At 37.2% G+C, this 10,673-nt stretch overlaps 1 long non-coding RNA gene across 1 annotated transcript; it reads left to right on the forward strand.

Moving 5' to 3' along the window:
- The first annotated feature begins 718 nt into the window (after positions 1 to 718).
- Positions 719 to 5,742, forward strand: LOC131409583 (uncharacterized). Its single transcript, XR_009220958.1, has 3 exons — positions 719 to 960; positions 2,383 to 2,499; positions 5,691 to 5,742. It is a non-coding gene; the product is annotated as an uncharacterized LOC131409583 (long non-coding RNA).
- Positions 5,743 to 10,673: the final 4,931 nt, after the last annotated feature.

Raw genomic sequence — 10,673 nt, forward strand, 5'->3', positions numbered from 1 at the left:
AGTAGTAGTACCAGCGCTTCTCTCCATTTCTATGGCTGTATGGGTGATCCTGTGTAAAAATCAAGTGATCTATTTGAGTGCTTCTTGGTTCTTTCTTGCCCTATTGTGACTATAAATGGACAGTTAAAGCAATCTCAGTCTGAGAAGGCCGTGGTCACCATGGTTCAGGGCCCTCAGAGATGAGAGTGTACTTTATGCCATCAGGTAAGCCACTGCTATGGACTGAATTGTGTCTCCTCAAAATTCATATGTTCAGACCCGAACTCCCAATATGATGATATTTAGAGATAGGGCCTTTGGGAGATAATTAGGTTTAGATGAGGTCATGAGGATGGGCTCGTGATGGGATTAGTGCCCTTATAACAAGAGGAAGAGTACATAGCAAGGACAATGACATAGCAAGAATGTGGACATCTGCAAGCCAGAAAGAGAGCCCTTACCACGAACTGAAGTGTCCAGCCCCTTGATCTTGGACTTCCCAGTCTCAGAACTCTGAGGAACAATCTGTTGTTTAGTATATGGTATTTTGTTATAGCTGCCCAAGCTGACTAAGGCAGCCGTCAGGGTCAGCAGAGTTAGTAGCTAAGGGTGAGAGGACTCTAGAACGGATAGCAAAGGAGAAAGACAATGAGTATCAGTTGCCTTCCTAAGACTAACTTCCATATCCTCCCTCTTGTACGTTTCCCTTTAGGAAAAGAGGCCTGCAACAATCCAGGAGAGGTTGCCCCCTGAACGTTTATGGAGAAGTCAGTTGGAGTAGTCCAGGTGTGGACATTGGTGATGTAGAGATGTATCATGCAGATATCCTTTCAGGGAAGAGCTTGCTGCTCAGCTGCAGGCAATGCAGTCAGCAGACAGCCTCCAGCTCTCAGCTCCTTCAGGACTTGCCTCAGATGCCCGAAGTTGTTCCATCCTAGGTCACAACCTTTCTAGGGAAGCCCACAACTGCTGACTGAATAAGTGAGGTGTCTCAGGCCTGGCCATTTTGGCCTGACATAGAACACTCTAGAGAGCCACTAATCTCTCTCGAGTTCCACACCAGGTTGAACAATAGTTTTTCAGGCCTGTATTGTAGTTTAAATTCTTCCTGTGTCTGTCCTGCTTCCTAAATCTTTCACAGATCTGTGGATTTTTGTAATATATATATATATTTTTTTTTTGCTGAGGAAGATTTACCCTGAGCTAACATCTGTGCCAATCTTCCTCTATTTTGTATGTGGGTCGCTGCCACAGCATGGCCACTGATGAGCGGTGTAGGTCCGTGCCCAGTAACTGAACCTGGGCCACTGAAGCAGAATGCACTGAACTTAACCACTAGGCCTCGGGGCCGGCCCCTTTTGTAATGTATTTTTAATCAAATTGTTTTTTGGGGATGCTGCAAGAAAAAAAATTGCTTGTGGCCCTGCACACTGTAGAGTCAGTTACTAGGCAACATAACCCAATCCAGTCAATTTCTTGGCTAGTCTTATTCTATACTCACAGTTCTGCTAGAGAATGCTGGCATCTGATTTCTTCTCCCATATGTATGACCCACTACTGACCACTTGGTGTTGCAGTAACATTTATTCTTAATTTCTAGAAATGAGAAGCCTTATGTAATAAAAAAAGTCTTAGAAATAAAAGGATGGTCCTGATTGTAACCAGTTTTGATAGTTGGTATATTCCTTTTGCATACTCAGAAAGATGCGAGTCATCTCTTTCCTGTTTCTGGAAACACCTTACAATACTTTATTGGCAGACATTTAGAACACCTGCACATAAACTATAGGTGAAATACAGAATAGAGCCTTCTGTAGTAATTTCCTAGGTAGCAATTAGTTGTAGTTGTGTTTGTTCTTATAAAACTACTGAACTCACAGCTCAGAGTCAGCTCAGTTTTGATGGAAGAGATTGATTTCTTGGCAATATTTTGAATTCTTCTACCCCATGCTGGTAGCAGCTGGGTGAGAAATACACTCAGCATTGCTTTCATGCTTGACAGTTATAGTTGTGACCGTGTTAATTACCATCCTGTCTAATAGCACAGTGGGGACCCTGTAGAGTACTGAGAGTGATTATAGTCTTGCCTTCTACAGGAAGACTTTGTTGGAAACCACGTGCAATTTGTAATTAAAGTTCTAGTCATCCTTGGTAAATATATCTTTTTTCTAGTATAAAATTCTATTTCACTTTCATTTTGATTAAATATTTTGCAAGTTGAGTATATCTGGAGATGGAAATCCTAAAGGTCTCATGTTCTGTGGCCTGCGACATTTAGGAATGAGAAAATAATATTGGAGTGTGCCTTATCCTAAGAAAACTTTTTAAATATATGAAATAAAATATATTTAATTGCAACAGTAAAGTAATTGTATTTTTATATTTAAAATATATTTTTTTCAGGAGTACACAAAACAAAAATGTACAGCTCAATGAATTATTATAAAATGCAAAATGAACAACCAGGAAATCATGTCCACTACCAGTTACTAAGCCCTGGATCACCATCCCTGCCTCAAAGTAAGTACTGTTTGACTTTCATAATGTATGCTTTCTTTTCTTTGTAGTTTTTTTCATTGAAGCACAAGTCTCTAATCATTATACTATAGTTTTACCTGTTGTAGAACTTCATATAAATCAAACTATGCAATAAATGTTTCATTTTTCCTGGCTTCTTTTGTTCACTGTTCTGTTTGTGAGATTCACTCCTGCTGTTGATGTAGATACAGTTGGCTCATTTTCACTGATGTGTAGTATTCTGTTGCTTGAATATTCCAAAATTTGTTATCCATTTTAATGTTGATAAATATTTGGGCTTTTTCCAGTTGAAGTGTTCATAAGTAATACTCACATTCATCGATGTCTTTTGCTGTTCATGTGCACACCTGTTCCTTGGATAGACATCTTGCAGTGGAATTCCTATTTTAGTGTGTGCATATGTTCAGTTTTAGCAGCGGATTCCAAACTGTTTCCAAAGTGGTTGTCCCAGTTTGTTATCTCACCAGCAATGTATGGTAGTTCCTGTTGCTCTACAGCCTTGCTAACACATGGTTGTAAGTCTTAATTTTAGCCATTCATGGGTTTCTTACAGTATCTCCCTGTAATTTTAATTTGCATTTCTCTGATTTCTTCTAAGATTGAAAATATTTTCATATATTTATTGGCCACTGAGATGTCTTCTTTTTTGAAGTACTTGTTCGACTCTTGCTTATTTTCCCTTTGCATTTGCCAGCTTTTTCTTTTTGATTTGTAGGAGTTCCCTATATACTCGGATTTTTGTGTTATACCTTCTTCTGTGCATTGGTTTACCATTCACTCTCTTGATGACATTTTTTGAAGAATGTAAGTTCTTAATTTTTAGTAGTCCAATTTTTAAGTCTTTTTCTTTATGTTTAGTGCTTTTTCTGTCCTGTTTAAAAAAACTTTTTCCTACCCCAAGGTCATGAAGATATTCTGTCATATTGCATTTTGAAAATTTATAGTTTTGTCTTTTAGATTTATTACTATACTAGACTAAGTTTTGATATTTATATATGATGTGAGGTAGGGGTACATTTTGTTTCTCTCTCATATTTGATCCAATTATTTCAGGGCCATTTATTGAAAAGTCTGCCTTTCCCGCATTCTACAGTGCTACAGCACAACTACAGTTCTACAGTGCTATTTTTATTATAAATTAAATGTCCATACATGCATGGATCCCTTTCTGGGCTCTTTTTCCATCAATTCCAATTGTCTGTTTGTATATTCTGGCATTAATATCACACTGTCTTGGGCCGGCCCCGTGGCTTTGTGGTTAAGTGCCCGCGCCCCTCTACTGGCGGCCCAGGTTCAGATCCTGGGAGCGCACCGATGCACCACTTCTCCGGCCGTGCTGAGGCTGCGTCCCACATACAGCAACTAGAAGGATGTGCAGCTATGACATACAACTATCTTCTGGGGCTTTGGGGAAAAAAAAGGAGGAGGATTGGCAATAGATGTTAGCTCAGAGCCGGTCTTCCTCAGCAAAAAGAGGAGGATTAGCATGGATGTTAGCACAGGGCTGATCTTCCTCTCACACACACACACAAAATCACGCTGTCTTAATTAAAGTTGCTCTAAACTAAATCTTTATATCAAGTGTTAAAGCAAATCTTTCCCCTTCTTCTATCTTGAATAGTATCTTGAGTATTCTAAGTCCATTGCGTTCAATTTAAATTTTAGGGTAATTTATAAAGTTACACACGCATACATCCACTCTTTTAATTGTATTTATTCTTTAGAAGTTTGAGGAGAATTGATGTCTTCATAATATCAAGTCTTCCCATGAATAAACATGTTATATACCTACATTTATCTAGGTCTTTAATTTCTCTCAATAACGTTTTATTGTTTTCTATGTGTAGGTCTTATACATCTGTTGTTAGATTTGCTGTATTTCATAATTTTGATGCTACTGTGAATAGTATGCTCTTTTACATTTTTATTTTCTAATAATTTGTTGTGGGAACTTATAGAAATGCAATAGATTATTCCATGTTGATCTTGTAATCAATAACTTTCCTAAAATAATTTATCAATTCTAAAAAGAGCTTATAAAAATACAATGGATTATTCAATGTTAACTTTATAATGAATAATTTCCTTGAAATAATCTATCAATTCTAAAAATGTATGTGTAGATTGTTTTGTATTTTCTATGTATACTGTCACATTATGGGATAGTACGGGATAGTGGTTAAGAGTGTAAGTTCTAGAACTGAGCTGTCTGAGTTCCAATTCCAGCTCTGTCACTTTTTGAGCAGGTCTTTTGGTTGGCTATTTAAACATTTCCAGTTTGTTATCTTACCTGTAAAAATGCTATAATAATAGAATCTATCTCATAGGGATTTTGTGAGGTTTAATTAGGTGCTAAGCTGGGAGAGCTTTCTGAGGAACCTAGCTAGCTCTAGCTAGGAAATCAAGAATAGAAACCAAGAATATATATATATATATATTTAAATAAATATTTTTACAGTAGTTTTAGATTTCCAGAAAAATTGCAAAGATAATCAAAGAGTTCTCGTATACTCCACATCCATTTTCCTCTATTTACATTAATATTTTTTCTGTTCCAGGATTCTACCCGAAGTCTCACATTACATTTAGTTGTCATGTCTCTTTAGGCTTCTCTAGACTGTGACAGTTTTGCAGACTTTTCTTGCTTTTGATGACCTTGACAGTTTTGAGGAGTACTGGGCAGGTATTTTGTAGGATGTCCCTCAATTTGAGTTAGGCTGATCTTTTTTCATGCATAGACTGGGGTTATGGGTTTTCGGGAGGAAGAGCACAGAGGTAAAATGCCATTCTCATCACATCACATCGTATCGAGCGTATATGCTATCAACATGTTTATCATGCTTAATGTTAACCTTGATCACCTGGCTAGATAGTGTTTCTCAGGTCTCTCCACAGTTAAGTTTATTTTCTTCCTCTTTCCATACTATATTCATTGAAAGAAAGTCACAATTGCAGCCTACATTTCAGGAGGGGGGAGCTATGCTTCACCTACTTGAGGGCACAGTATCTACATAAATTATTTGAAATTCTTCTGCATGGGAGATTTGTCTCTTCTTCCCCATTTATTTATTCAATCATTTATTTGTATCAGTATGAAATCAGAGATATTTATTTTATACTTTGAGTCATAATCCAATACTAGTTTATTTATTTTGTCATTCAAATTGTTCCAGCTTTGGCCATCGGGAGCTCCTTTAGTCAATTCCTGTGTCTCTTTGATATATATACCACCATCAAGGTAGGTTTCTTTCCCTTTTTTTTTCTTTTTGAGCCTTCATATAAAATATGAAAAATTTAAAGTGCCTCTAGTGGAGAAGAAGAAAAATAATAAAACAATAAGCCCTGGAGAAATTCTAAAGGGATGGGGCTTTATGTTCTGCAGAGAGGAAAAGTGAGGGAACACTTAATTGCCTTACCGTATATGATGTGTTATGTCTTAGTTGTTAGAGCTAGTACTACCAATCACAGTTCAAAGGGAAATGGACAAGAACTTAGGAATATTTTTTTGCATATGTAGCTGTGAGACTGGAGAATTGCCAAAGCAATCTTTCTCTGATTGTTACACTAAAAAAGAAAATAAAAAAATAAAAAAGAAGAAGAAGAAAAAGAGGTTTTAGAGTAACTGTCAAAGGAACTAATTTTTAGTGAGTACTTACACTAAATTCCTGGCACACGGCATATGTTACATCATTTGAACAATAACCACCTTCCTCAGATTTTCTCTGCTCAAAGCCTGGGGAATAAATTCAACAGCCTCTTGTTCTCATGCTGCACTGTGATTCTGTGAATCATCAAAAGCCAATTGAAGAATTTCAGGAAGCAAGAAACATTAGTTATTTTTATAGAAAGAAGCCAAATTATATCCGAATTCCATAGGAATGACTTTCTTGCTACTCTGCTACTCCTCTTTGTAAATTTCTAATAATAACCAGTGAGGTACAAAGAATACGATGTAGAGCACAGCTTGTTCCAAATACATCCATTGTGAAGTGTCCTTTTCTCTTCAGTTCCCAAGAGCACACCACTGACTTCTATAATCTAACCTGCTGTTGCTGGTAAACATGATTCACCAGTGAAGAGAGTGGTTCCATGGACCTTTGACTCATGTGTGGTGAATGGTGCTTTGAGACTCCAACTGGGCCAATCGATTTTCTCTGCTGTGCCTCTGACCTTGGATTATCATCTGTATTTGGTTCAAGTAATGAGATTCTCAGGTGGAATCACACATTTATTTTCTCTTAGGGTTTAAGAGATCTCAGGAACTAGTTATGTTATTACCATTCAAGGCAGGAATCCTTGGTTTTCAGGTCTCCCTTACTCTCCTGACAACTTAACAATTGTGGTCTCTTCCTTCTGACTTGGAACCCAGAATAAACAGAGGTTTAGGGGCTTCTGAAATATCTTCAAAGACCCCCAGATATGCATTTTTTCTTTAGTAATGGTTCTTTAACCCACACTGAGAGAGAGAAGTACTTTCGTGCATTTTAATGACTCTTTTTAACACAATTTCTGTAATGTTGTTGTATTAGTTTACTAGGACTGCCTTAACAAATTACCACTCAATTTGGTGGCTTAAAATAACAGAAACTTATTCTCTCAGTTCTGGAGTTTAGAAGTCCGAAATCGTGGTGTTGACAGTGCCACGCTCCCTACAAAGGTTTTAGGGAAAAAGCCTTTCTTGCTTCTTTCTGGCGTCTGGTGGCTCCCAGCAGTCTTTGGCATTCCTTGGCTTGTAGCTGCATCATGCCAACCTTTCCCTCTGCCTTTACATGGCTTTCTTTTCTGTGTGTCTCTGTGTGTATCTCTGTGTGTCCTCCCTCTTCTTATAAGGTCACCAGTTATTGGATTTAGGGCCCATCCTAATCCAGTATGACCTCATCTCACCTTAATTAATTACATCTGCAAAGACCTTGTTTCCAAATAAGGCCGAATTCTGGGGTTTCAAGTGGACATGAATTTTTTTTTTTTTTTTTGGCTGAAGAATATTCGCCTTGAGTTAACATCTGTTGTCAGTCTTCCTCTTTTTGCTGAGGAAGATTTGCCCTGAGCTAACATCTGTTGCCAATCTTCCTCTTTTTATATATGAGCCACCACCACAGCATGGCCACTGATGAGTGGTGTAGGTCCTTGCCTGGGAACCAAACCTGGGCTGCCAAAGTTGAGTGCGCTGAACTTAACCACTAGTCCAGCGGGGCTGGCTATGAATTTTTGAGTACATTATTCAATCTACTATACTTGGCTATTTCATTTCTCAATTTAAAGCAAATTAGGAGTACAATCAGGGGCAGGTGAATGAGATTTCTGAGATTGTACATGGAAAACAATGAGAAATGCTGGCTGACAACTGGACAGTGAGGGAAAAGTTGAAAACTCTAAAACACACTTAGGATGTTTTGTGCACATTACATCAGAGCCCCCAGATGTACATACATAATTATTCTATCAAGAACATGTTTATATAGAGGTATTCTTCCATTACTAGTTCTTAGAGACTATTTTATAAATATTAATTCTCCATAATGAAACATATTACATTTCTATAAAACAAAATGTTCCTAACAAATCTTTGATTTTATTATCAATCTCATTTTCTCATCTAAAATGTAACCTCCTTAAGAAAAAAAGATGATGGATGTATTATTTCCAACATCAACTGGCATGATTTCTCAGTAGTATCAAGCATTTATGGAGCATGTCTTAATTAACTAGGGGATGCTATATCATAATAAAGAGTGCAAACTCTGGTAACAGACTGTCTAGATTTGAAGCATGGCTTTAACCTTACTAGCTGTGCCCTAGTTTGCTCAACAGTAAAATGGAAAATACAGTAGTACATATATCATAAGGTTGTTATAAGGATTAATGAGTATATGGATGTATGTCAGTACATGGATATATATCTATGTATACATATGTATATGTACATGTGGGTATATATATAATAAATATATATTATATATTACATATTATGTAAGTATTATATGCTTGCTGCTCAAAGTTCTAAGTGTTTTATTGGATCATGTCATATAATCTTCACAACTAACCTTTGAGTTAAGTATCAGCTCTATTCTACAAATGAGAAAAATTGGTATTATGTCTCAAAGCCCAGTAAGCAATTTGCTGAAGCTCACACAGTAGAGTAGTTAGGATACTAACCTAGGCAGGCTAGTTTCAAAGCCCATGCCCTTAATTATTATGTAATACAGCCTCACTATTTTACAGGTAATTAATAAACATCTGTTGATTAATCAGGTCTATACCCTAATTCTTGCTGGTTTGACTTGTCCATAAACCTCTCAAATTTATGTTCCTCTTTAGTGGCTATAGGTCACTTTATTAATTAGCTATTGCTATATAACTAATTACCCCAAATTCTAGTGCCTTGAAACAACAATAATTATTTATTATCTCTCATCATTTCTGAGTCAGGAATTTGGAACAGTCTGGCTGGGCAGGTTCTATTTCAGGCCTCTTAGGAGACTGCAGTAAGATGTTGGCCGCGGTGGCAGTCATCTGAAGCCTTGACTGGACCTGGAGGATCCACTCCCAAGTGGTTCATTCCTATGGCTGGCAAGTTGGTGCTGACTGTTGAAGGGAGCTCTCAGTTTGTCTTCACATGGGGATCTCCACAGGGCCACTGGGGTGTTCTTGTGGCATGGCAGCTGGTTTTTTTCTAGAATAAACAATCTGCGAGACCAGTGCAGAAGTTCCAGGGACTTTTATGGCCCTGGCTTGGAAGTCATAAATATGCTTCACTTCTACTGTATTCTCCTGGTCTCAGAGACCAGCCTTGATCGACATGAAGGAGACTATACAAAGGCGTCAGGTTTATTAAGGGCCGTTTTGGAGGCTGGCTACCACAGTCAGGTATGCACAGCACATTTCTGTCTTCGGCCTCTGTTCTGGTAGTATCCTCCCGTCTTCTGGAGCAATGCCTCTTCTGCATTCCACAGTAACCTACCCCTTGAACTCATCTGCCCTTAGGTTTACAAAAATATGAACGTTGACTTACCCAAGGACAATCAGGTGTCACTCTTAGCAATTTCATTCCCGCATGGAAATATACAGATTCAAAAGATCATCTGTCTAAATCATCCAATGAGTACATAGGAGGATTGTCTGTAAATTTCTGTTGCTTCACTACTTCCTGCTCTTTTCACAGCCTGGGTGTTCAGTTCTTCCAGAACTTTCCATCTTCTTACGTAAATCAGAGTTGGTGTTTTTCTTCATCATCAGAAAGTGCTAATTGATATATCTACTGTCAATAAGTACCCCACTTCCAAGGATAAAATACACAGTGTGTGTTATGTGGATAAAAAAATCAGGAAGACTTTTTTTTGTTGTTGTAGTTTCTTGGTCTCTCAGACAATCGGATCATTTTGCTGAGGGAGACAAGTGGTCCCTGAGATGGACTTTGGAGACCTATACTAGAGACATCTTGTATCTCTTCTTTTGTCGGGTTGTGCCATTACAGACTTAGTACCAAAAGACTACATTCCTTACAAATCTGGGCTTGTTATTAATAGGGGTCTTATTCATAGAGAATTTGTTCATTTAGTTAACGTTTTACACTCTTGATTTAGTCCTGTGTATGTAAAAGTCAAAATATGTCTCAATCTTATATACTATTATATGCTATCAACATTTCATTAAATACCCTGAAAAAAATAAAAGGGTTTTGTAAATTTATGACTGTCTTGTATGCTGAAAGATTCCTAAATTCTAATATACACAAAAAATTTCCCTTGTTAAAAAGAATTTCTTTAATGTAAATCCATTTCAAATTATTCAGTCTTCTTGATTTCATTATTATAAACCACGAACACCAACTTCTAAAATATACTTTCTCAGCTGGAAATATGTCTTATTAGTTTAGTCTTCAAAGATAATAGAAATAGACATTGTGTTCCAATCTTTTTACAACCTGAAAATAAGCTTAGGGGAAGAAGGGATACAATTATGTGTGGGAAGGTAAAAACAAGGATAATAGTTTCTGGCACATTGTTAACTAAAAGTGTGTGTGTGGGTGTTCAAGATACCATCAGCTGAGAAGAAGATATAAGAATATTTATGTAAGATGCTTCCTAAACATTTTCTTACCAAATTAATGTGTTGAGGTCTTTCCCTGAAGTGATTAATTGGTATTTAAATCTGAT

Source organism: Diceros bicornis, chromosome 8 (assembly GCF_020826845.1).
Source record: "Diceros bicornis minor isolate mBicDic1 chromosome 8, mDicBic1.mat.cur, whole genome shotgun sequence".
In the NCBI taxonomy this organism is placed as follows: Eukaryota; Metazoa; Chordata; class Mammalia; order Perissodactyla; family Rhinocerotidae; genus Diceros; species Diceros bicornis.